At 48.2% G+C, this 26634-nt stretch overlaps 1 protein-coding gene across 1 annotated transcript in view; it reads left to right on the plus strand.

Moving 5' to 3' along the window:
• Positions 1-23486: 23486 nt before the first annotated feature.
• GOLGA7B (golgin A7 family member B) overlaps positions 23487-26634 on the plus strand; it is a 34537-nt gene continuing 31389 nt past the window's right edge. Inside the window, exon 1 of the mRNA XM_069568285.1 lies at positions 23487-23525. The gene's annotated coding sequence lies outside the window, so the exon portion shown is untranslated. The remainder of the gene's footprint in view (positions 23526-26634) is intronic.

A 26634-nucleotide genomic window follows, 5' to 3' on the forward strand; every position in this document is an offset into this window, starting at 1 on the left:
AGCTGTCTGGTTTAGAAAATTGCCTCTAATAAATGCATGTAATAAATCCATTGTTTTGAACCTAAAGAAAGGTATTCAAGTTTTATAAGAGAGAGTCAGTTTCTTCTCATTTTAACTAAATACATGTTGTGTACCTAAATAATTCAAAATAATGGTTTGAATGGGTCCTAAATTATCAGCTTCACAAAATGCAATCACAGCTCTTATTTTTTCAATTAATCATGGGAAAAAATCCATTTTCTGGCATGTCCTTAGTGAGGCCTTCTAAAGTATCCAAGATTCCATGGTGCTGCTCAGTCCAGTGGGCTCCATCGAGCCTTGAAGTGCTTCACGGAAGAGGGCTAGAGAGGGTGAGCCATCCACTCGCAGGCCCCAGCTTTAAGGGTTTTAACTGCTGGCTCCAGTTCCAGGTGGTCCTGTGAGTCCTCACCTGACTGCTCAGGGATGCTGTGACCTGCTTCTCGGGCAGACTGGGGCGGCTCATTCTTGACCTCCCAAAGTTCTTTTTCTTTTTTTAAAAAGTTATTTATTTGTCTTCATTGCAGCATGCGGGATCCTTAGTTGTGGCATGTGAATCCTTAGTTGCAGTATGTGGGGTTTAGTTCCCTGACCAGCAGTTGAACCTGGGCGCTGTGCACTGGGAGCTCAGATTCTTAGCCACTGGACCACCAGGGAGGTCCTGAGCTCCTGAAGTTCTGATTCTTTCAGATCATGTTCTCTCCGTGCCTGAGGGGTGGGGTGCTAAGAGGGGGTCAGCTTCAGCCCCAGGCTATGTCCCCCTTTTTTGACTTCAGGGGCCAGGATTAGGACCAGATACAGGGCTTGGACAGGCCCCCACCCTTTGGAGACTGTGGTGTGATTTCCAATAAGTTGCTCTCAGCTACCAGCAAACCTTTTCCCTGGAGAATTTCTCAAACAGCCACCTTTGAGGGTGCAGGGCTTGGGCAGGGGGCTTTTGGGGCTCTTTGCAAATGTGGCCCCCTGCTCCTCGTACTCGCTCTGCATTCCAAGGGAGACTGGGGACAGTAGTCTTTGGCTGTGGGAAGTTCTGGGCAATGCATGTCTGTGTGCCTCGCCTTTGCATAACCCAGAGGGGCTCCTGGGACTCTGTGTCCTCCACTGAGAACACTGGTGCAGGGGCCATTGGCTGGCTCACATGGTGCAAGTGGTTGGCAGCTTCTGTCTTGCAAATTTCATTCATTCATTCAACAAATATTTACACTGCATCTCGTACCTGCCCACCACTGTCCTAGGCATTTGGGAAGCACCACAAGCAAAACAGACAGAGCCCCTGCCCTCGTGAGGCTACATGGGCATGTATTCAGTTCTGCTGTAGAATACAGTGTGTGCAGGGGGGCCCAAATGTGAGAGGGGAGACTGGGGAGCTGGGAAAGGTTTCACATGAGAAAAGATACTGGTTGGCGTCTTGACTGCTGAGTGGGATTTGCCAGAGCACACAGGGGCAGGGCTAGGGAACAGAATTCCCAGGTTTTTTGTTTTGTTTTTCGTTTTTGTTTTTTACAGATAGAGCAGTTCCAGAAGAAGTCACTCAGAGGAAAAGGCACCTGTAGGTTGGGTTGGGGCGACTGAAGGACTTTGAACACTGCGCCAAAGGGTTTGGACTGTGCATTTGTAGCCTTGTTTTCAGGCCCCCCCCCACCCCCAGCGAACAACTCTAGGGGAGCCATTCACAAAGACTTGAAGATGAGTAGTGCCCCTAAAGTTGGGTCCTGCCACCCTTCATTGGTCATGAAGCACATGTGCGTGCTCAGCCATGTCTGACTCTGGCGACCCCATGGACTGTAGCCCACCAGCCTCCTCTGTCCATGGGTTTTCCAGCCAAGAATACTAGAGCAGGTTGCCATTTCCTCCTCCAGGGGGTCTTCCCCAACCCAGGGATCAGACCTGTGTCTCCTGCGTTGGCAGGCGGATTCTTTACTGCTGAGACACCTAAGAAGCTGCTCCTTGGCCATCGTCTCCCTCAAATCTCCAGCCAAGGGCTGGCTGGCTGGGTGCCTTTTGGAGAGCGTCCTGACACACCGTCTCATCCCCTACCTTTCTAGTGATCACATTGAATAACTTCTCTCCTCTGAGGTGCCGGCGTGCCACGCCTCCTGAATTAGGACCAGAATTCATTAGCACCTGTTTTGTTTTCTCTCTGAGCACCATCAAGGTGCCAGATTCCCTGTGCCCATCTTTCTCAGCACAGAGTGGTTCTTTATGTACAGTGATTTTACCTGCAGGCTCAGCCCCAACCTTGGGACTCTGAGACAGCAGCAGTGGGAGTTTAGAGCAGGTGTCCTCAAGTCTGGTCCTTGGTGCTCTCATCATTTTGCCAAAAATGTGAAATCTCCTCAGATCTACTAAATTTAAATTTGTATCTCCGGGTGGAGCCTGGGGTCAGTTTTTTTTGACATGCTTCCCCAAATGATTCTTTGGGGTTTTTTTGGACCATGCTATGCTTTTGACTAAGACCATGTAGGATCTTAGTTCCTGGACCAGGGATTAGACCTGCACCCCCTGCGGTAGAAGCTCAGAATCTTGACCACTGGACCGCCAGGTTCTTAAGCTTGTAAAATTTGAGGACTACTGTGTTGGAGGAAAGCTCCACAACATTTTGGGGAGCTGGGGCTAGATTTCCTTGATTTGATCTCATGCATTTAGCACCCAGAGATATTGGGACCTTGGCTCAGCTGGCCTCTGCCTGGTGCTGCCAGGCTCAAGTCACTACCCTCAAGGTTGCTGTTCCTGGTGGAGAGGGTGAAGTTTTCTCCCTTGAAGCTTTGTCTCCTTCCCTGGGATTTCCACCCTCTGGATCACACCAGTCAAGCTGGACGCTTCTCCCAGACACATCTTTTCAGACATATGAGGGCGGCCATCACATCTAGATCCTTGGGGTCTGGGGCCAGTCTTTACTGTGATCTCTACATGCTCTGTTTTCCTGCATGCTCTCTTGAATGATGGCTCTATGCTCTGAATTTTATCTGCATTTTTTTCTTCCTGATATCCTGATAAGGCTGCCTTTTTATTCCATTTCACAGAAGGGGAAGTATAGGTCCAGAGAGGTTAAGAAATTTTCTCAGGTTACATGACTAGTCCGTGGCAAAAGCTGGACTTGAATCCAAGAGCAATGAGAACACCAAAGCCAGAGCTCTATTACGATCCTCCTTTTACAGAAGGGGAAACCGAGGGATCTCCCTAACTTATACAACAGCAAGTGGTAGAGCCAGGCTGGGACCCTAGAGCCTGCATTCTTCATTATGCTGAGGACTGTCTTGCCAGGTATTCATCATGCCTGTATCAGAACCTCCGGTGTTGAACACACAGGATACCAGGCACCTAGGAAGCAGCCCAGAGAAATGTTGGTTAGTATATTACGGTAGCGTAAAGTTCGTTCGGATTTTCCTGTACCATCTTATGAAAAACCTGAATGAACATTTTGGCCAACCCAATAAATTATTAATGCTAGTGATTGTCTTAGGTGTGGGTGTGGGATACAATTCTGGCCAATAAGACATCAGGAGAAGTGTATGTGTGTCCTTGCTGAGTCATTTCATTTGTGACTTTGCAACCCCATGGGCTGTAGCCTGCCAGGCTCCTCTGTCCATGGGATTCTCCAGGCAAGAATACTGGAGTGGGTTGCCATGCCCTCCTCCAGGAAATCTTCCCGACCCAGGGATCGAACCCACATCCCTTACATCTCCTGTGTGGGCAGGTGGATTCTTTACCACTGTGCCACGTGGGAAGCCTAAAGCGTGTGTGGGGGAATGTAAAGGGAGAAACTCTCTTAACGCTTCTGATGCTTCTGGTCGCTCAACAAGCAAAGGCTTCTCCTACAACAAGCAAAGCTGTGACACCAGCTGGGTGTTGTCCAGTTCAGTCCAGTTCTGATACTGTCTACCTGAGTGAGCTGCAGATTCCACAGGTTAGGGCTCAGTCCCATGAGACCGTCCCTCTCCCCTGATACCCCAACTTCAGACACCAACTTCTTGTCCAGTTGTTACCTGTACTTCTGAAACCATTTACCTCAGGTTGGGACTTGAACCCACCTGTTGGGACTCAAAACCAGCCAAAACCCTGCTTGGGGCTTGACCCACGTGGCTGAGACTCAAACCCAGCCAAAACCCACATTACCTGGCTTCAGGACCAAATGAAACGCAGGTTCTTGATGTCTCATTGCAGAAGGGATTCAGTGAGAGACAAGGTGATAGGTAAGAAGTGGATTTATTCAGATACAGAGAGAAGCACATTCCACAGAGTGCAGGCCATCACAGAGGACAAATGCCGCCCTGAAATTTGGCATGGTTAGATTTTACAGGCTGGGTAATTTCATATGCTTATGAGGGGGAAGACTATTCCAACTAGTCTGGGGAAGAGGTGGAGATTTCCAAGATTTGGGCCACTGCCCACTCCTTGGTCTTTTAACAGTGCCTTGGAACTGTCATAAGGGTGGTGTCATCTGCATATCTGAGGTCATTGATATTTCTCCTGGCAATCTTGATTCCAGCTTGTGCTTCTTCCAGTCCAGCGTTTCTCATGATGTACTCTGCATAGAAGTTAAATAAGCAGGGTGACAATATACAGCCTTGACGTACTCCTTTTCCTATTTGGAACCAGTCTGTTGTTCCACATGCAGTTCTAACTGTTGCTTCCTGACCTGCATACACGTTTCTCAAGAGGCAGGTCAGGTGGTCTGGTATTCCCATCTCTTTCAGAATTTTCCAGTTTCTTGTGATCCACACAGTCAAAGGCTTTGGCATAGTCAATAAAACAGAAATAGATGTTTTTCTGGAATTCTCTTGCTTTTTCAACGATCCAGTGAATGTTGGCAATTTGATCTCTGGTTCCTCTGCCTTTTCTAAAACCAGCTTGAACATCTGGAAGTTCATGGTTCATGTATTGCTGAAGCCTGGCTTGGAGAATTTTGAGCATTACTTTACTAGCATGTGAGATGAGTGCAATTGTGTGGCTGTTTGAGTATTCTTTGAGATTGCCTTTCTTTGGGATTGGAATGAAAACTGACCTTTTCCAGTCCTGTGGCCACTGCTGAGTTTTCCAAATTTGCTGGCATGTTGAGTGCAGCACTTTCACAGCATCAACTTTCAGGATTTGAAATAGCTCAACTGGAATTCCATCACCTCCACTAGCTTTGTTTGTAGTGATGCTTCCCTAAGGCCCACTTGACTTCACATTCCAGGATGTCTGGCTCTAGGTGAGTGTGAGTGATCACACCATCATGATTATATGGGTCGTGAAAATCTTTTTTGTACAGTTCTTCTGTGTATTCTTGCCACCTCTTCTTAATATCTTCTGCTTCGTTAGGTTCCTACCATTTCTGTCCTTTATTGAGCCCATCTTTGCGTGATATGTTCCCTTGGTATCTCTAATTTTCTTGAAGAGATCTCTAGTCTTTCCCATTCTGTTGTTTTCCTCTATTTCTTTGCATTGATCACTGAGGAAGACTTTCTTATCTCTTCTTGCTATTCTTTGGAACTCTGCATTCTGGAGGAAGCACAAGCTGGAATCAAGATTGCTGGGAGAAATATCAATAACCTCAGATATGCAGATGACACCACCCTTATGGTAGAAAGTGAAGAAGAACTAAAAAGCCTCTTGATGAAAGTGAAAGAGGAAAGTGAAAAAGTTGGCTTAAAGCTCAACATTCAGAAAACTAAGATTATGGCATCTGGTCCTATCACTTCATGGCAAATAGATGGGGAAAGAATGGAAACAGTGGCTGACTTTATTTTGGGGGCTCCAAACTGACTGCAGATGGTGATTGCATCCATGAAATTAAAAGACGCTTACTCCTTGGAAGGAAAGTTATGACCAAACTAGACAGCATATTAGAAAGCAAAGACATTGCTTTGTCAACAAAGTTCCGTCTAGTCAAGGCTATGGTTTTTCCAGTGGTCATGTATGGATGTGAGAGTTGGACTGTGAAGAAAGCTGAGCGCCAAAGAATTGATGCTTTTGAACTGTGGTGTTGGAGAAGACTCTTGAGAGTCCCTTGGACTGCAAGGAGATCCAACCAGTCTATCCTAAAGGAGATCAGTCCTGGGTGTTCATTTGAAGGACTGACGATGAAGCTGAAACTCCAATACTTTGGCCACCTGATGCGAAGAGCTGACTCATTTGAAAAGACCCTGATGCTGGGAAAGATTGAGGGCAGGAGGAGACGGGGACAACAGAGGATAAAATGGTTGGATGGCATCACCAACTCAATGGATATGGGTTTGGGTAGACTCTGGGAGTCGGTGATGGACAGAGAGGCCTGGCCTGCTGCGGTTCGTGGGGTCGCAGAGTCAGACACGACTGAGTGACTGAACTGAACTGGAACTGTCGTGGCACCTCTGGCTGTGTCATTTCACTTGCTGATTCAGGATCAAGGTCCTGTCTTGTCTGCCATCTTGGGCCCATTTGATTCTAATCAGTTTATGTTGTGTCCTTGGGCAACGTCATTCTTTCAAAAGTGGCGCCCTGCCCCTTTCCCTCCTGTTACACTTGTAAGCTACTGGCTATAAACTGGAGGTCCCCATGACCTCTCCTTGCCTTCAATTAATCACCTAGAATGGCTCACGGAACTCAGGAAAAGTTTACTTATGATATAGCCAGTTTATTATGAAAAGGACACAACTGAGGAACAGTCAGCTGGAAGAGAAAGAGAGAGCGAGGTGCGGGGGAAGGGACCCCTCTGGCTGTGCCACCCAGCACCACTGCGTGTTCACTGAGCCCCTAGGAGTTCTCTGAGCCTCTTGAATTATGGTCTTCTTCTTCTTTTTTTTTTTATGGAGGCTTCATCACTTAGACATGATTGATTACATCATCAGCCACTGCTTGAACTCAATCCCCAGCCCTTCCCCTCCTAGGAAGCTAAGTTGAGGGGCTGAAAGTTCCACCTCTCTAATCACATGATTGCTTCCCCTTGGCGACCAGCCCCATCCTGTGGCTGGTTATCCAGGGATTTTCCACATTTTAACATAAATTCAGGTGTGGTTGAAAGGGCCTTGTTATGAATAACAGAAGAATCTCCTTTCATCTTTATGGCTCTTATCACTTAGGAAATTCCAAGGGTATCATGAGCTCTGTGCTGGGGACAGGGGTGAAGAACAAATATCTCTTTCTTGCTGTAAGTCACAGTATCACAGGGGAGCACCAGGGGACATTTTAATGGTTCTCCAGAGAAGGGTACAAGGATCCCTTCCTGTCTTTGGTTGGTATGGTGTGAGCCCAGGCTGTTTTTCACTGTCACAGGCCTCTTATGACCATGTGGGTAAAGTCAAGAGAATACCAGGGTATCTGACGCAAAGCCCTGATTTTGTTGAGCTACTAAATTAACATGATCTGGAAGACACTTGCCTCTAGGCTAACTCTTTTTTTTTCTAATATAAATTTATTTATTTTAATTGGAGGCTAATTACTTTACAATATTGTATTGGTTTTGCCATACATTGACATGAATCCGCCACAGGTGTACATGTGTTCCCCATCCTGAACCCCCTCTCCCATCTCCCTCCCCATCCCATCCCTCTGGGTCATCCCAGTGCACCAACCCCGAGCATCCTGTATCATGCATCGAACCTGGACCGGCGATTCGTTTCACATATGATAATATACATGTTTCAAAATATTTTTTAAAGTTGATATGGTGTTGTCAGGAGAGTGTATTCTCCTCGGTTCTGTCTCATCACAACAAAGACTTGGAGTGACGGACATTGAAGCCCTCAGCACGTCACAGCTCTCGGGTCTTGGACAGACTGCGTTATAGCTCTTAGACAAATCAGTGTCACAGCTCCATGTTACAGCTCTATTTTATTTAGAAAATAACAGGAGAATCCATCCTCGAGGCGTGATGGCATGCCAACCCAAAGACACGAAGAGAAGAGAGTGTGGGAGCACGCCAGCATGTGGGGGCGGGGCGGGGGGCGCGTAGAGAGGGCTTTGCCTCCTCTGTTTATGCTTTTCCCTCCCCCTGGGCCTGCCCGATGTAAACTGGGCTAGCCAGGAGTGCTGTTTGTCCTCACTCTGGTCCTCAGGCCTTCCTTTGACCTTCCTTTGTTCTATTTTTGCAGGCTTTTCCCTTCCTTGTCTTTTAGCCACTGCCATTTTGGACTCCTGTTTCCTATTCTAACTACCTAACAGTGTATTTTAATTTTTATTCAGTTCAATAAATTTTTTCTTTCTTTCTTTCTTTTTTTTTTTGTGGCCACATAGCATGTAGGATCTAAGTTCCCAGATCAGGGGTTGAACCTGTGAGCCCTGTATTGGAAGTTCTGAGTCTCAGCCACTGGCCCACCAGAGAAGTGCCCAGGTTAACACTTCTTTAAGAGATAATTGATATTACTATTTATTTTTGGCTGTGCTGGATCTTCATCGCTGTGCAAGGGTTTCCTTTAGTGTGGCGAGCAGGGGCTGTTCTTTAGTTGCAGTCTGCAGCTTTCTCACGATGGTGGCTTCTCTGGTTGCAGAGCAAGGGTGCTTAGAACACGTGGGCTTCAGTAGTTGCAGCGTCTGGACTCCAGAGGACAGACTGCAGTAGTCGCGGCACACAGGTGGAATCTTTCTGGACAAGGGATTGAAAGCTGTGTCTCTTGCATTGGCAGGCAGATTCTTAACCACTGGACTACCAGGGAAGTTCCCAGGCTAACTGTGTATGAGATCATACAATAAGTGACCTTATTATGGGAGCTAATTTAGTTGAACATTCTGTTACTTGTAGCTAGCAGCATTCCCAGTTGTTATGGTCGCTAAAGAGCTTAAAGGGCTCCTGGGGTAATAGGGAGCATGCTCAGGGGTCATTTGGTCACCACATGGCAGTGGTAAGTAACTCTGCAGCAAGCAGTCTGTTAGAGGCCCTACAAGGTAGGAGGGCAGGATGGGATCAGTGGGAGTCATCAGGTATGGGAGGAGTTCAGGCAGAAGGAGGCAGGAGGTGGTGAGTGGGTAGATTTGAGGTTACAGAAGTGATTCTGAACTTGGGCTTTGAAACTTGCCTTTACCACTCACCAGCGGGGGGACTTTAGAGATCAAGAAAGACTTGGCCTCTCTCGGCCTTAGTTACTCACCTGTTCAGGGGGGATGATTCTAGGGCCTAAATCATGGGGCTTTGTGAGGATTTGAAAAGACACTTAGCAGGGTGTGTAGCACACTCCCAAACGAAAGCCATTGTGATGAGTCACTCGTCAGAACTCTGGTTGCAGCCACACTCCTGCCACCTGTCCTTAACCACAGGTCTAACTCCCCTGCTGCAGATGGGCACAAAGAAGAAACTTACCGGCAAAGTGGCTTTCTTCAGGGGTTCTTCTGTTTCTTTTTGTTTGTATGATGGCTTTGTTCTCCAAGATTCTGGTTCAGCTCTACCCCTGTGCCTGGACTTTCCCCCTTCACATAGATCCTGAACTGGTCTCCAGGTCCGTGGCTTTTTTCTGGCCATGAATTTGGACTCCTTTTTCTGGCGGATCATGAGGTACCCCTTCTGACCCGCCCCACTTGACTGCTCTGAGGATAAAGCCCCCCTGCTGATGAACTGGCTCACAGTTGCCATGAGCCTCCATCTTCTCCCCCAGAGCACCCCTGACAACAGAGGCGTGTGAACACTGTTTGAGGCTGCCACAGTGAGAAATGGATCTGAAGCCTCATGTCTGATCTTTAATTCATGTGGGTTTTGCAACTTACTTGCTCACTTTAACAGGTCATTATAGGAGAAAAAGTTTACAATAACTTACCACCAGGAAAGAATACAAAGAATGTCCATAGCCCTATTAGTTAATGCATAAACTACGGTTGCAATGAGTCTAGCTATTTTTTAATTATTGGACTGAATTAAAACGAGAGAAGGTCAGGCCTTTTCCTCTGTCCAAAGTTACAATGTGTCAAAACCCCAGATCCCTGTAACTCTGTGGCTGTGAAAGGCAACAGTTCTTTGTGCACTAGCTTTGGGTAATCACTGATGAGAGACACCTGGAATACCATCAAAGCTCAGAGCCAGCGTAGCCCGCTCAGACTTCTTTTGATGATAGGCCTGATTGCCCAGGAAATACCGAGAAATCATTCCTTGGCCGGGTGATGCCACTGAGCTCTGCTTCTTGCCGCCCTCCAGGTCTTCAATTGGTCTGCTCCTGCTTCTTATCTGGTTTCATCCATATAATTTGAATTCTGCAGGTGGTGTCTATCTACCTCTGCCCTGGTGTCAGATAGGATATACATAACAAAAGACCCAAATAGACTGTGGCTTAAACCATTATGACACTGAATTATCTCCATATGAAATTTGATCCTGAATTGATGAGCAGCTCAAAAATGTCAACAAGGACCCAGGCTCTATTGATCTCTGTCTGCTCAGCTGTATTTGCTGTGCCAGCTTTTCTTAAGCTTATTACCTTTTGATGGCAAGGTGGCTGCCACAACTCCAGCCATCATATCCTCACACAAGCACATTCAAGGCAGGAAGGAGAAGGAAGGGGTAGTTTCTTCTATTAAGGGGAATTTCTGTCTCTTTTGTCAGGAAGCAAAAGCCCTTTCAGCAAACTTGTCTTTATGTCTTGTTGGGCAGAACTGTATCCTGACTACAAAGGAAACTGATTTTAAAATTTAGGAAAAGCAAATGAAGTTACTGTGTTGGCTTTAGCCTGATTGTGATTCATCTTCTGGAGCTAGAACAAAACCAAAGTCTGTGGTGAGGAAGAGGGGGAGATGGCTTTAGTGTAGCACTAATGGTATCCCCCTCCCCCCGCCCCCCCCGCCCCACCAGCAATCTTTCTGATTTCCTGTGTCACCATCAACCTGCTGGCATAAGCTGTCTGGTCCACCCACCCTGCCTGCCTGAGGAGTCCTCAGATTCTGGATAAAGATGCAACACCCCCTGTATTGTCACACCTTCCTGTGTAGCTGTCAATACCCGCTTTGGTTTTTTTTTTTTTTTTAAATAAAATCTGTCAAAGGGAAAAGATGTCCCCTTTCAACAAATCTCATGGAGTTGTACTCTTTGCCAGCCCTGAGCAAGACAGGGCCAACTCTCACCTTGTTGCATCTCGAGACTGTTGGCTCTTGAGAAGAGAGATTTTTCTAGAGAAAAGGCTGACAGTTAATTAATGCCCCCATGCAATTATTCCCCAAGCCAAATTTGGGTAAAATGACTGTCTCTAATTGGCTATTGTATACAGTCAGCAAAAACAAGACCCGGTGCTGACTGTGGCTCAGATCATGAAATCCTTATTGCCAAATTCAGACTTAAATTGAAGAAAGTGGGGAAAACCACTAGACCATTCAGGTATGACCTAAATCAAATCCCTTATGACTATGCAGTGGAAGTGAGAAATATATTTAAGGGGCTAGATCTGATAGACAGAGTGCCTGATGAATTATGGACGGAGGTTTGTGACAGGAGCAAGGGATCAAGGCCATCCCCAAGGAAAAAAAATGCAAAAAAGCAAAACAGCTGTCTGAGGAGGCCTTACAAATAGCTGTGAAAAGAAGAGAAGTGAAAAGCAAAGGAGAAAAGGAAAGATATACCCATTTGAATGCAGAATTCCAAAGAATAGCAAGGAGAGATAAGAAAGCCTTCCTCAGTGATCAATGCAAAGAAACAGAGGAAAACAATAGAATGGGAAAGACTATAGAGATCTCTTCAAGAAAATTAGAGATACCAAGGGAACATTTCATGCAAAGATGGGCTCAATAAAGGACAGAAATTGTAGGGACCTAAAGGAAGCAGAATATATTAAGAAGAGGTGGCAAGAAGATACAGAACTGTACAAAAAAGATTTTCACAATCCAGATAATCATGATGGTGTGATCACTCACACTCACCTAGAGCCAGACATCCTGGAATGTGAAGTCAAGTGGGCCTTAGGAAGCATCACTATGAGCAAAGCTAGTGGAGGTGATAGAATTCCAGTTGAGCTATTTCAAATCCTGAAAGATGATGCTGTGAAAGTGCTGCACTCAACATGCCAGCAAATTTGAAAAACTCAGCAGTGGCCACAGGACTGGAAAAGGTTAGTTTTCATTCCAATCCCAAAGAAACGCAATCTCAAAGAATGCTCAAACTGCCACGCAATTGCACTCATCTCACATGCTAATAAAGTAATGCTCAAAATTCTCCAAGCCAGGTTTCAGCAATACGTGAACCGTGAACTTCCAGATGTTCAAGCTGGTTTTAGAAAAGGCAGAGGAACCAGAGATCAAATTGCCAACATTCACTGGATTGTCAAAAAAGCAAGAGAATTCCAGAAAAACATCTATTTCTGTTTTATTGACTGTGACAAAGCCTTTGGCTGTGTGGATCACGATAAACTGTGGAAAATTCTGAAAGAGATGGGAAAACCAGACCACGTGACCAGCCTCTTGAGAAATCTGTATGCAGGTCAGGAAGCAACAGTTAGAACTGGACATAGAACAACAGACTGGTTCCAAATAGGAAAAGGAGTACATCAAGGCTGTATATTGTCACCCTGCTTATTTAACTTCTATGCAGAGTACATCATGAGAAACGCTGGACTGGAAGAAACACAGGCTGGACTCAAGATTGCTGGGAGAAATATCAATGACCTCAGATATGCAGATGACACCACCCTTATGGCAGAAAGTGAAGAAGAACTAAAGAGCCTGTTGATGAAAGTGAAAGAGGAGAGTGAAAAAGTTGGCTTAAAGCTCAACATTCAGAAAACTAAGATCATGGCATCTGGTCCCATCACTTCATCGCAATAAATGGGGAAAGAATGGAAACAGTGTCAAACTTTATTTTTGGGGGCTCCAAAATGACTGCAGATGGTGATTGCATCCATGAAATTAAAAGATGCTTACTCCTTGGAAGGAAAGTTATGACCAAACTAGACAGCATATTAGAAAGCAAAGACATTGCTTTGTCAACAAAGTTCCGTCTAGTCAAGGCTATGGTTTTTCCAGTGGTCATGTATGGATGTGAGAGTTGGACTGTGAAGAAAGCTGAGTGCCAAAGAATTGATGCTTTTAACCTGTGGTGTTGGAGAAGACTCTTGAGAGTCCCTTGGACTGCAAGGGGATCCAACCAGTCCATCCTAAAGGAGATCAGTCCTGGGTGTTCATTGGAAGGGCTGATGTTGAAGCTGAAACTCCAATACTTTGGCCACCTGATGCAAAGAACTGACTCATTTGAAAAGACCCTGATGCTGGGAAAGATTGAGGGGAGGAGGAGAAGGGGATGACATAGAATGAGATGGTTGGATGACATCACTGGCTCAATGAACATGGGTTTGGGTAGACTCTGGGAGTTGATGGACAGGAAAGCCTGGTGTGCTGCAATTCACGGGGTCACAAAGAGTCGGACATGACTGAGTGACTGAACTGGCCTGGACAGGCAAAGGATGGGCTTCCCTAGTGGCTCAGCAGTAAAGATTCTGCCTGCAACGTAGGAGACCCAAGTTGGATCCCTGGGTCGGGAAGATCCCCTGGAGGAGAGAATGGCAACCCACTCCAGTATTCTTGTCTGGAGAGTCCCAAGAACAGAGGAGCCTGGTGGGCTACAGTGCACAGGGTTGCAAAGAGTCAGACACAGCTGGAGCGACTGAACGTGCACGCACATAGACAAGAAATCCACATGCCTGCATTGCTTTCAAATGCTGGTGGTCTAGGAGAGGCATGTGCAGAAGCAAGGTCACAGATCTGATGACTCCTGCTGAGATTTGAGTCTTGGCCTGGCCTTGACTTGGCCTTGCCAAGGACCTTGGGAAAGTCCTTAAACTTCCCTGGGCCTGTGTTTATTCCAGTCGAAGTAAGAGACCTAACAGCCTCCCCCAGGGCTGTGGTGAGGATGAACTGGGACAACTGAAGCCAGAGGACGTGAAAGGGAGAAGGCTGTGATGCTCTGAAGCTGTAGTTCTTGCCTTCAAGGCTTCTTCCATGAGCACATTTTCAATTATGTATTTGCACTTGAACTTGGCCACCTGCTGGCTGACTAACTTTGTTAGAAATCAGTTCCACGGCTCATTTGGGAGCAAGGTTCTTTCACTTCATTTGCCTTCCTGTCTCTTTTTTAAGCTCTCCTGCAGAACTAGTGCCAGGTCTCTAGCTTCTTGATGTATGGGTGTCTGTGAGAGGTCTTCCCCCTCTTGGCTTCCATTGCTATTTTTAAACTTTGTTGTTGGAGTGACACTTATACAAAGTCCACAAATCTTTAAATGTACCATGTAGTGTGTGTGCTTTTCTGTATGCGCACCCCGGGTCAGTACCATCCAGATCAAGATTCCGAACATTTCCCATCGCTCTGGAAGGCTTCCCCCACCCGCTCCCCGGCAGTATCCACCCTACCTGCTCCCCACCTGCTGCTCCAGCAACCCAGCTGATCCACACATCCCTGAGTAACTGTTCTTGACCTTCCTAGGAAGTGGCATTGCGTACCCTGGACCCCACCTAGTTCCTACGATAACTTCACTTCTGTTTTCCTTTTCCTAATCAGTTTTAGGCAGCTGTCAGCCACTCCTCCCGATGGGCAGAGTGCTTCCCTTTTGGCACATCACCCGTGACAGTGTGGTTTCATCTCTTGAGAGCCCTCAGATGTGTCTCCTTGGTAAGAGGCTGTCCAGGACACGTGGATACCTCCAGGGGCCTCCCGATGGACCTTTCCTCCTTCTTCCTTTTCCCCAGGGGCAGCCGTGAGGCTGTGCCCACTCTTGCCATTGCTCTCAGAGGAGCTGGGCATGGGCTCTGGGCAAAGATGTCTGAGCAGTGGCCCAACGTGGGGACAAGCTGGGGGCTCTATGGAATAGGGCCTGGAGGGCTGAGTATTGGCAGGAGGCAGGAGAGGCTGGGGGGCTTTAGGGAGAGACCCAAGACAGGTCTACACTACAGGGGATGCTCATGGAACATCCGGGGATGCTGGAAGTGGCCACTATCAGGTGTTAGTGAGTTAGACATCAGCCTTGGCCTCCTCTGTGAGGGAGTGGGGATGGGGCTCTCAGAAGGTCCCACTACTGTTGGTCGGCAAGCCCGGCCTTAGGTGTGGTAGGGCAAGCAGTCCCCTTGCGCCTGCTGGCCCCCTCATGCCTTCACTTATTTTCCCATGTAACAGCATCTGCTGGGAACACCCTGGTGTGCCAGGCAGTGAGCTGGCACCAAGTGCATAAGGATGAACAGAAAGCCTCTCAACCCAAGGAGCTCACTGTCCAGACCAGGCTGCAAATCGATGGCCCCTTTGCATCCAGATTTGGCCCTCAGGTGTGCTTGCTTTGGCCCCCATGGCTTAAAAATTGGAAACTGTCCATATCAATTGGATTTCTGGCTTCTTTTGACAAGTCAGAAGGTCTGCTAACCATGGTTTGCCTTCCTGCAGCTAGTGTGCTAAGTGGCTGCTCCCCGTGTGCCTTTCCAGGTGGCACACTCGTGCCTGTTTCCTGCACCCACTCTCCCTACAGCACTGTGTCTGGTCCTCTGCTCAGGACTTCCCTGCCTGGCCCCGTAGACATGCAGGCTGATTTCGATGGGAAGAATTAGTGCAGGCCTCCTAGAGGGGGCAGTGGGTCTTGATCTCCTGTTAGAGTGTGCCCCCCTCTAAGTCTTCCTTGTCTCCTGCTCCTCAGGGTGAGTGAGTTCATCAGATACTTTCTGGGAAAGGATGTGTGGCATGTGCTAGGGGGTGGGGACATGAGAGGGAGATGAGATGCTGAGGTGTTGGCACTAAGACCCCCGTGAGTGGCTCTAAGGGATGGACCATCTGGATCAGAATTACCAAGGGGCACTGCTTCAAAACATGGGCCTACTGAGCAGAAGCTGGAGGAAAGTTCTCCAGGTAATTGTTGTGCATGCTAAGTCGCGTCAGTCATGTCCGACTCTTTGCAACCTTATGGACTGTAGCCCGCCAGGTTCCTCTGTCCATGGCATTCTCCAGGCGAGAATACTGGAGTGGATTGCTGTGCCCTTCTCCAGGGGATCTTCTCGACCCAGGGATTGAACCCATGTATCTTATGTCCCCTGCGTTGGAAGGAGAGTTCTTTACCACTAGTGCCGCCTGGGAAACAACCCCCTCCCCACCCAGGTAATTGTTGAGGTTGCTCACATTTGAGAACTGCAAGGAAGAGGAGGCTATGGCTTAGAGAGTAGTAGGGTCAGACAAATTGTGTTTTCTAGGGCACAGCTGGGGACCCCACTTCACCGTCCAGCTCTGATGAGTTTATTCTGGATACCCTCACCCCTTCTTGGCACAGCTGAGGCCCCCACCAGGCTAAAGGCATGAGGAACATCTCCAGCTTTCCTGCCTCTGCCCCTACACCTGGAAGAAAGGTCATGCTGGCTTTTGCTGAGCCTTGTCATTTCCCTGACGCTTTGAACTGTCACCTGGGCAGGGGGCCGACTCTCAGGAGAGGGACAGTGGCTGGTTGGCAGGTAAGGGACACCTTGTTTCCCCTTCATCTTCCTCCAGGTGGCCTGACAGGTGCTGGGCTCCGGCCAGGGGGCTGGAACCATAGCTCTGTGCAGGAAAGGAGGAGGATTTGGCGATGTGTTCAAAGAGAGATGCTTCCTTGAGTTGGGGGAGGATAGGAGGGGCCCCTGGACTACCTTTCCCTTTGGAACCTTCAGCTGCGGTGGTGGGAGGTGTAGGCTGGGGTGGCCGGGGTGGGGCTAGGCTGCGGGGAGTGAGTAAGGAGACCTCGTTCTTGGGTCTCACAAGTGGAGGGTGGTGCCCCCAAGAGTGAGTGCCTCCCTAAGAGTGAGATGTCTAGGGAACAAAATGTGAGAAGTGGCCACCCTGCTCTTGCAGGAGCCTGAGAATGGAAGATCCTTAAATGTGGTCTCACTCACCTCCCCCCGGTCTCTGTCCTACAGTCCTGCTCACTGCACCCCAGGAAGCCCCTGAGACATGCCTGAATCACCGGCAAAGGAGGGAGAGTACAGCATCAAGAGCGTTCTTGTCTCTCGGACAAGGTCACCCATTCTCAGCATTGACTGTACATTGCAAACCCCTGTTATCTTTACAGAATCCTGATGTCTGGTCCTCAGAGATTCTGATTTAATTGATTTGGGGTGCAGCCTGCTCTTAGGGTTTTTAAAGTCTCCCCAGGGGAATCTCGTGTGCTGTGAAGTGCGAGAAGCTCTAATCTAGACAGTACAGGGTGGGTGCTGTTTACTGGTTTTCGTCTCATGGGTTTTCTTGTGAGCAACAGACCACCAGTCTTGACGCAGACCACTAAGGGTAATGCAAGAACATTTAGAACAAAGCGGATGGAATATGAGGAGACTAGAAAGAAAACCCAGTTCCCAGTCCATGCCAGACACACCATGTTTTTATTTAACACTCAACCCTGGGAGGTCGATATTCTCAGGCTCAGTTTACAGATGAGGAACCCGAGTCTTGGCCGTGTTAACCACTCGCCCGGGTCCCACTGCTGTGGGCTGGCAGTTCTGTAAATGAAATGGATATGTGACAGGCAGCTGGCAGGAAGGGAAGGCAGTGCTGCTGCTTTCAGACTCGTTTCTCAAAGCATTTCTGGGGTTGGCTTGAGGTGGGGTGAGGAGAGGGCTTGGGAAAGGACAGATTCCTCTGCTCTTCTCTGTCGCAGCAGAGGAGTGCTGGCTCTTCTGGTTTCTTCTCTCCCATCAGAGTCTGTGCAGAGTCTGGTCAAAGCCAGGCATCCCATGTGATTTTAAAGGAAGTTTCCTCTCTCCCAGTCCCTCTAAGCTAAATAGATCCCTGGTGCTCAAGTCAAGTAGTGTGATAAAAAGAGGGACCCCCCCCCCCCGCTTTCTTGTCTCCAGATCAACATACACACACACACGTGCATGAACACATACACACATATCAGAGTTGCTGTAATTCCACCAATTAGGTCTTTGGAGTCAACAGAAAATATGGAAGGATAATGGGGGAGACTGTCCAAGCAGTCACATCGTATTGTGCATCACTGAGTGACTGTGGGGAGCCAGTCCCAGCATCCTTGGCAGACAGATGGTAAACACACAGGAAGAGGGCCCAGAGGCCTCTGAAGATGCAGAGGGAGCATTTAAGGTGAAGCTTGGAAGATGCTGAAAGTTGCTATTTAACGGGTAACTTTATGCAGAATCATCATCACATTGGCTTCTAAAGCTGGTGGCAGTGCTGCGCGCAGCTTTTCTGCAGTGGTGGCGAAGTCTGCTGTCCTCTGCTCTCCTCTACTGCCAGCTCTTCCTGCTTTCTCAGGAGCAGTGAAGCAGGGTGGAGAATGCCAGGCCGGGTGGCCAGATCCAACTGGACTCGCACCGGGCCCCTTAGTGGCTGCTTCACCTTGGACAAAGGCTTAGTACCTGAGTCCTGGCGTCTTCATAGACACACTGAGGACTTTCTTCCATCTGAGATGGAGTAACAGGGATTGAATTTGCCCTTTTGTCTGAAACAAAGAACAAACAGACCCAATACATGAAATTATGGTTTTCAAGATACTGGACATTAGACCACAAAGTTCAGTGACCCCAATGAGCTCAATGATTCTCAGCTTACTGGCTTGTGAGAATTTCTGTGTCATAGCCCAGGGTAGGGGAAGGATGTCAGGAGGGGAGAGATGGAAATATACTGTTCTAACTCCTTGTGCAGTGGTATGATATCACTTGAAGGCAGGCTGTGATAAGGTCAAGATGTATCCTATAAACAATAAAGCAACCACTCAAATAGCAAGGGCTTAGAGTTAGTAAGCTAGCAGAGGAGATAAAAAAGAACCATCAAAAATATCTAATCTGAAAGAAGATGGACAAAGGGAGTGAAAAATAGATGAAACAAATAATAAATTGCAAGATGATAGACTCAAGCTTAACCGTATCAATAATCACATTAAATGCGAATGATCCAAACATTGTTTAGAGATTGTTGTTTATTTTGGAAATTAGTCTCTTGCCAGATACATGATTTACAAATATCTTCTCCTAATCCATGGGCTGCATTTTCATTTTGCTGATTGTTTCCAATAAACACACGTTAAATATAAAGACATGAATATGTTCAATGGAAAAGGATGGAGAAAGAGGTACCACGCCGACGCTAGTGGAAAAAAAGCGGGAATGGCTATGTTAATATCAAAGGAGATTTCAGAACGAAGACTATTACCTGGGTGATCTGCATCTGTTAGTGACTAAACAAACAAAAATCTACATTGATATTACAGGAAACTGTGATCCTTGCCTCACTGATTTTTGGTAAGAACCAAGTGGGGTGATAACTGGGAAAATGCATTGTACACGGTAAAACCTGCAGATATCACTGGACCTTAATTATTAGAAATTGGACTATCTGAATCCTCCTAAAGAGCACAGCGGGTGTGCTGAAACTATTTGGTTCTCAAGGGGAAAAAGGAAATACCACACAGCGGCTCCGAGGGGGGCAGTGCAGCGGCAGCAGCTGGGGGCAGAAACACCAGTGCAGTGGTGCCTGGACCAGCACTTCTTAGACCTGAGTCTGTGGTAGCTACTGGAACCTATGGTAACAAGGGGCTTTCTTCAGCTGCAGCAGAGACGTAGACCCGGACGAAGCCTCAGTCCCACCAATCCCAGCAGCTTTGGTAACGCCAACAGATGCTTGGCTAGGGGAGGGAGGTGGGAGGGGGGTTCATGTTTGGGAACGCATGTACACCCGTGGTGGATTCATGTCAATGTATGGCAAAACCAATACAGTATTGTAAAGTAAAATTAAGTAAAAATTAAAAAAAAAAAAAGGTAAGATGTTGGTTACTGTGCTAAATCCTTTTTGAGCCTTTTCTCATTTATGAGTCTTATTTGGTTGACCCTGATATCATCATCTCCACTTAACATTTAAGGAAGTGGAAGCACAGTATCACAGGGCTGTTAAACCACGGGTCAAAGTTTGGGCCTGTGCAGACTAGACCAGAGCCCAGGTCTTAAACATGACCCTAGCCATGCGGTGATGGAGCCATGAAGTTGAAAGACGCCTGCTCCTTGGAAGGAAAGTTATGACCAGCCTAGACAGCATATTCAAAAGCAGAGACGTTACTTTGCCAACAAAGGTCCATCTAGTCAAGGCTATGGTTTTTCCAGTGGTCATGTATGGATATGAGAGTTGGACTATAAAAAAAGCTGACCACCGAAGAATTGATGGTTTTGAACTGTGGTGTTGGAGAAGACTCTTGAGAGTCCCTTGGACTGCAAGGAGATCCAACCAGTCCATCCTAAAGGAGATCAGTCCTGGGTGTTCACTGGAAGGACTGATGTTGAAGCTGAAACTCCAATCTTTTGGCCACCTGGTGCAAAGAGCTGACTCATTTGAAAAGACCCTGATGCTGGGAAAGATTGAGGGCAGGAGGAGAAGGGGACAACAAAGGATGAGATGGTTGGATGGCATCACCAACTCGATGGACATGGGTTTGGGTAAACTCCGGGAGTTGGTGATGGACAGGGAGGCCTGGTGTGCTGCGGTTCATGGGGTCACAAAGAGTTGGACATGACTGAGCGACTGAGCAACTGATTTGAACTGAAGCTATGAGGTGAGGCTTGGGAAAGGCTAAGGTTGGCCAGAGGGTTCTTCTAGACTTTGAGGAATAGAAGGAGGGCAAAGATGTAGGACAAACCCCTCCGCCTTCCACTCCAGGCACGGCATCCTGCACCTCCCTCGTCCTCTCTCTTCCCTCTTCCCATTCTCCACCCCTGGGTCAGCAGTGAGGAGTGGGAACCAGCCAGGAGGAGGGAGCAGCTCTGGGCAGCAGTGGTGAGGGGCTCCCTGGGGAGCTACTCCAGGTTTCCCTAACTGTCTCCTCAGTGCCCAGTCTTTGAACTCAAGGGGTTTCAGTCCTGCTCCCAAGTCAGACAGAATCTTGGTCTCCTTATCTAAAGAATGGGATAATAGTGTTGACATCATGATTGTCAGGAGGCTCTGTGAGAGTGAGGCCTGAGGAAGGTGCTGCCCTGAGACACAGAGTTGCTGCTTGTCTCTTCTCTCCCACTGCCGCGCCACCCGGACCCTGCTCTCCCTTCTTGCACTCAGCGATACCTGTTCGCCCCTTAGACCCTCCTCAGTCTCTTCCTGGCCTTAGAGCCTGTGGCTCTGCCCTGCCGTGGGGCAGAAAGGAGGATTCTCCTTCAGATCCTCAAAGGTGGTACTGGTGGTGAGGGGCAGGGACTGGGGTGGGGAAGATATCAGGGCTGCGTGAGACCGAGTATTTTTAGTGTTTCACTGCTCTTTGTATTTTTAAGTGAGGGGAAATTCATAACACAATCAGTTTAAAGCATACAGTTCAGGGGGGCATTCTGTGCACTCACGGAGTTGGGCAGCCACCATCTTTCTCATTTCACAGCTTGTTCCTCACCCGGAAGTGCTCTTGAACCTTAAGTAATCACCTCCCATCTCCTCCCTCCCCACTTCCTGTGTCAACCGCCAATCTGCGCTGTTTCTCTGGATTTGCCCGTTCTAGTTATGCCATTCCTTAGTGTCTGGCTCGGTTCACTTAACAGTCTTTTTTTCGGCTCTGCTGGGTCTTCATTGCTTTGCATGGGCTTTCTCTAGTTGTGGCAAGTGGAGGCTACTCTTCATTGCGGTGCGTGGACTTCTCATTGCAGTGGTTTCTCTTGCTGCAGAGCAGTGGCTCTAGCTGTTCAGGCTTCAGTAGGTGTAGCATTTGGGCTCAGTAGTAGCAGTCCTCGGGCCCTAGAGCTTGGGCTCAGTAGTTGTGGTGCACGGGCTTAGCTGCTCCGAGGCATGTGGAATCCTCCCAGACCAGGGATCAAACCTGTGTCTCCTGCATTGGCAGGCAGATTACCACCTACTGCTCCACCAGGCAGGTCCAACATAACGTTTTAACATTACAACATAAAGTTGTGATGTCAATCAGTACTTAACCCCTTTTTATGGCTGAATAATATCCCATTGTTGCTTTTGAACTGTGGTGCTGGAGAAGACTCTTGAGAGTCCTTTGGACTGCAAGGAGATCCTACCAGTCAGTCCTAATGGAAATCAACTCTGAATATTCATTGGAAGGACTGATGCTGAAGCTGAAGCTCCAGTACTCTGGCCATCTGATATGAAGAGCCGATTCATTGGGAAAAGACCCTGATGCTGGTGAAGATAGCACGAGGAGAAGGAGACGACAGAGGATGAGATGGCTAGATAGCATCACTGACTCAATGGACATGAGTTTGAGAAAACTTTTCGAGACAGTGAAGGACAGGGAAGCCTGATGTGCTGCAGTCCATGGGGTCGCAAAGAGCTGGATACAACCTAGCAGCTGAACGGCAACAGTGTTCCATTTACGGATGGAACAGTTTGTCCATTGATGACACGTTTGCATTCTTCCCACCTTTTGGCTGTTGTGGATAGGACTGTCACGAACATTTGTGAGCAAGTATTTTCTTGAATACCTGTTTTACATTATTTTGAGCACATACCTAGGAGTGGAATCACTGGGTTTCATGGTAACTCTATGTTTAACTTTTGAGAAACTGCCGAACTTTTCATAGCAGCTGCACGTCTCTTTGGCTTTAAGATTATATTATTCTAAATGCAGAAATGATACAACACTATAGAGAATTTGGAAGTTATTTATTGAGCAATTTAAAGATGTTTTTAAGTAATTCAAATTATTAAAAAAAAACTTTTAAGAAAAATATATCCTTATTATAACAATTCAAATAATTTCCAGAAGAAAAAAAAGTTTTTTCTGTTTACCCCCATCTTACTCCTTTCCCTCTGGCTGACCACGGTTAACCCTTTGGTTTGTGTCCTTCCAAATGTTTTCAAGGCATTTATATAGACTTTGAATTTTCTTTTTTATATAAACATGTCATACTGTCTGTATGCTCTTGCTTTGAAATCTTTCGATTAGTTTCTTGTAAATTTTGATTGCTCCAGTGACTGTCTTGGTGCCAGGCTGAGGATCCCTGAGACACACCTTGTCCTCTTTTAAAAAAATCTGGGCCTCAGGTGTGCAAAACTGTCCTTGGGTGGCTGGATGATGAATGTATTACACATTTCCTTTTGCTAACTGCATTTACAATTTTTTTTAAAGGAATATGAATTGCTTTTATAATAAGAAAAATAAAGTAGGGAAGAAAGATTGAGGGCCTGAAGGCCCTGGGCACAGCTTGTATCTTAATTTAGCACTTATTTCACTCCTCTCTCTTGCATAATGAGTTGTTTATGTGTTTGCCTCCCTTGAGGGCGGACAGCGCTTATTCATCTGATGCCATCCCCTTTCCCTCAGAGTGTGCCAGGCACACAAGTGGCCCCTCCAGGGTGGTGGCTGAGGCCGCAGAGAAGAGGGTGGGTTTCAAAAACCACCACCCGTGTCCTCAGCTTAAGGTCATAAAGGTCATGCATTCTCGGGGGTCAGGCCCTGGCTGATCACGCTCTCTGCGGGGGTACCTGGGCCAGCCTCGCGGGAAGCTGGGTGTAAGGCAGGGGCAGTTATTTATGGCAGCCCCGGCCAGGGTACCCATGGCAGGCTGCACCCAAGTGAGGAAGTAATTAGAGTGCTGCCAGGCACAGGAAGCAGGGAGAGGGTTGGCGGCCCGGGCTCCCTTTCCAGAGTTATAAATAGCCGGTCTGTTGGCGGAGGTGGAGAGGCTTACACACAGGAATGGAGGTGGGACAGCTAGCGCCCGGGGGCGAGGGGGTGGGAGCTGTCTTCTTGGGCTTGTCTGTCTGTTAGTCTGGTTTGGGAAGGGGCAGAGGGCGTCTCACTGGCTGGACAGGGGCATGTGGTCTGTGCCAGGAGGGTCCCTCGCCAAGGCCCTCCTCCCCCGGCCTGGGGTTCCCCATCTGTCCCCGTAAGACTAGCCTATCAGTGTTCATGTTCCTGCTGGGGGCTCAGACCACTAGCAGGGGCGTATGACAGATCCCTGCTGGCCCCAGCTTCCAGCCCCAGCCTTCCTGTGAGGAGCTGCTAAGGTTCTGGGTGGGATTCCAGAGCCCAGGACGTTCATGGCATTTCCGGGGGAGCGGTTCTCTGCTGGTGCTGGGCAGCTCTGTGCCTGACTCATCCCAAAACACTTTATAAATAACCTGGAGGGGAGGAGGGAGGTGGGCATCCACCCCCATGCCCCCTACACTCTGTGAGCAGGTGGCAGGCACTGAGGGCCCAGGCTTCCTACACGTCCGGGTAGAGGAGCCCCCACTATAGTCGGGAGCCAGGGTCAGGGGTGCTGGGAGATGGGATTGTCAACCTCTGGAGATGGGCCCTGCAGTGCTTCAGAGGGCTTTCCACTCAGCCATGATGTTAGCACCCCCGTCTTCTGTGAGCTGTGTTGGGGGATGTTCTGGCTGGGCAAAGGGAGCTAATATGGGCTAAACTCGCTGGGAGATCCAGGACGGGTCACTCCCCTCCCTGAGTCTCAGAACCCTCTGGTAAAATGAGAGGGTTGAGCTAGATGAGTGCTAAGGTCCTGTCCAGTAGTTGCATTAAAAAAATTTTTTTTAAATTTTAAATTGGAAGATAACTGCTTTATAATGTTGTGGTGGTTTCTGCCACACAACAATGTGAATCAGCTGTAAGTATTCACATGTCCCCTCCCTCCTGAACCTCCTTCCCACCCCCACCCCATCCCACTTCTCTAGGCTGTCACGGAGCACCAAGTTGAGCTCCCTGAGTCACACGGCCGATTGCCACTGGCGATCTCTTTCACACATCACGGTAACATGCATGTCTCAGCGCTACTGGCTCAGTTGTCGCAGTCTCTCCTTCCCAAGCTGCGTCCACAGGTCTCTTCTCTGTGGCAGCAGTCACACTTTTGATTCCATGTCTGACACGTTGTAGGAGTGAATGGGTGGTTAGGCATTCCTGTATCAGAAGATGCGTGTGTGGGGACCTGGGAGACCGAAGGAGTGGCAGTAACCCCCCCTGGAGCCCCATGTGCTGTACAAGGAGTCTCTCACTCGTCTGGGTGGGTGGACACTGGGAGCCTCCAGGGCAAGGGGGAAAGCTCTGAAAGGGGTGTTCAGAGACAGCCTGATTATTGTCCCTGAGGGAGAAGAGACATTTGACCTGTGTCACTACAGAAGGCTGACTAGGACCTGGAAGGCTGATTTCAGCTCGATGTATCCTGTTCTCTTCCTGCTAGAACCTTTCTGACTTGTGAGGTGGTGAGCTCCCTGTCCCTGAATGAAGGCTCTTCTGTAAGGATGTGGAGGAAGGGATTCCACATGGAGTGAAGGGCTGTAGTTCAGGAGTTCCTCACGTGGCCAGGAAGCTGGATCTGTGAAGAGTCTGTTAGTAATACATTTCCCCGGTCTCCACCCCACCCCACCCCCCACACGCTGTGGGACTCCCAGGGGTCTCAGCCATGTGGTCCCCATGTCTGCCCTACCGTTCTGTGATGCTATGGGGCTGACCTCAGAGGGTTGAAGCTAAATATATCCCAGCCTCCTACCCTAAATGTATCATGCCACATAGGTTTTGAGCACTGTACAACCACTGACGTAGAGACAGTAGGAGAAGATCAAGAACAGTCTCAGGAGACCATGACTGTGATCTTAATCAGTGGACTTGGCCACCGCTGCAGAACCTGCACAAATGGCCTTAAAGAAACAAATGTCAAAAATCATGCTTTGGGGGATTAAAGTGCCAAAAGGGGTTCTGGGGCCTTTTGAGGGGAACAGAACATTGGGCCTTCAACAGGACACTCTGCACTGTCAGCTGCTTCAGGTTAAGCCTAGTCCCTGACCAGATGGAGCCTGGTGCATCAGGGAGAACGTGGCTCCAGGCAAGTCCACAGCCCTGATAAGACTCCTTACTCCTCCTCACTTGCTGTGTGACTTTGAGCTTGTCCGTTATCCTCTCTAGGCCTCTCATTTGTAAAATGAGGGGCTTGGACTTTCAAGTCCTCCCCAACTTGATGTGTTATAATACCTCCAAAGACTAGGAGCTGGCTATTTGTTAAGTTTTGGTGTCAAGCATTATTATGACCAGTTTTGTTGCGGTGGAATCCCTCTTTCTGACTTCCCAAATGATTCCTGCCCTCTCCTTGTTAATTTCCCAAGGTCTGCTGGAAGTGTGGCTGGCTTGGCTGACCAGGTAGGAAGGCCTTGCAGGAACAGAGTCAGGAAAGTTGATGGGGAGGGAAGGGGTGAACAGGTAGGTGTGCTCAGGCAGTGAGGACCAACTTGGGGACCAAGCCTGGTAGGGGCTCTGAGATAAAGGATCAGGGCTAGGGAAGCCACCAGGAAGCCAAATACTCCACCTCAAAGCTCAAGTTGCAGCCAGAAGGGGGATTCTTAATTCATTACTATGAAAGTCCCAAAGAGTTTGAGACCTCCCAAGAGTACAGTGACCAAGCGTTAATGTACAGGAGGCTTCTGAAGACAGGCCTAAGTTAGGGATGGGGTTGCAAGGGGTCATTCATTCATCACCAGAGGCCACACCTGGCGCTGCATCGCAGTGTTTCCAGCTCTCACACAACCCATCTGAGAAAGTATCGTTTGCCATGGCTTACAGGTACAATAGCAAGGCCCGGATTAGATGTGCGCTCAGATACACAGCTGGTGAGAGGCAGAGCAGGCTTTGAGCTCGGGTCTGGCTGATTCTGAATCGCACAGGGCTCCCTCTACCTTGTGTACCTCCTCCTCTGTAAGGAGTGTTGTTCTCCTAAAGCCCAAGATCATGCCTGTATCTCCTCTGGGTCGGGAGTACATGCAAGTGACCTGCTATGAAGGAAATGTGAGTTAGAATAAAACTGCCCGGGAGAAATCCGAAATAT

This window comes from Ovis canadensis, chromosome 22, assembly GCF_042477335.2.
Source record: "Ovis canadensis isolate MfBH-ARS-UI-01 breed Bighorn chromosome 22, ARS-UI_OviCan_v2, whole genome shotgun sequence".
Lineage (NCBI taxonomy): Eukaryota > Metazoa > Chordata > Mammalia > Artiodactyla > Bovidae > Ovis > Ovis canadensis.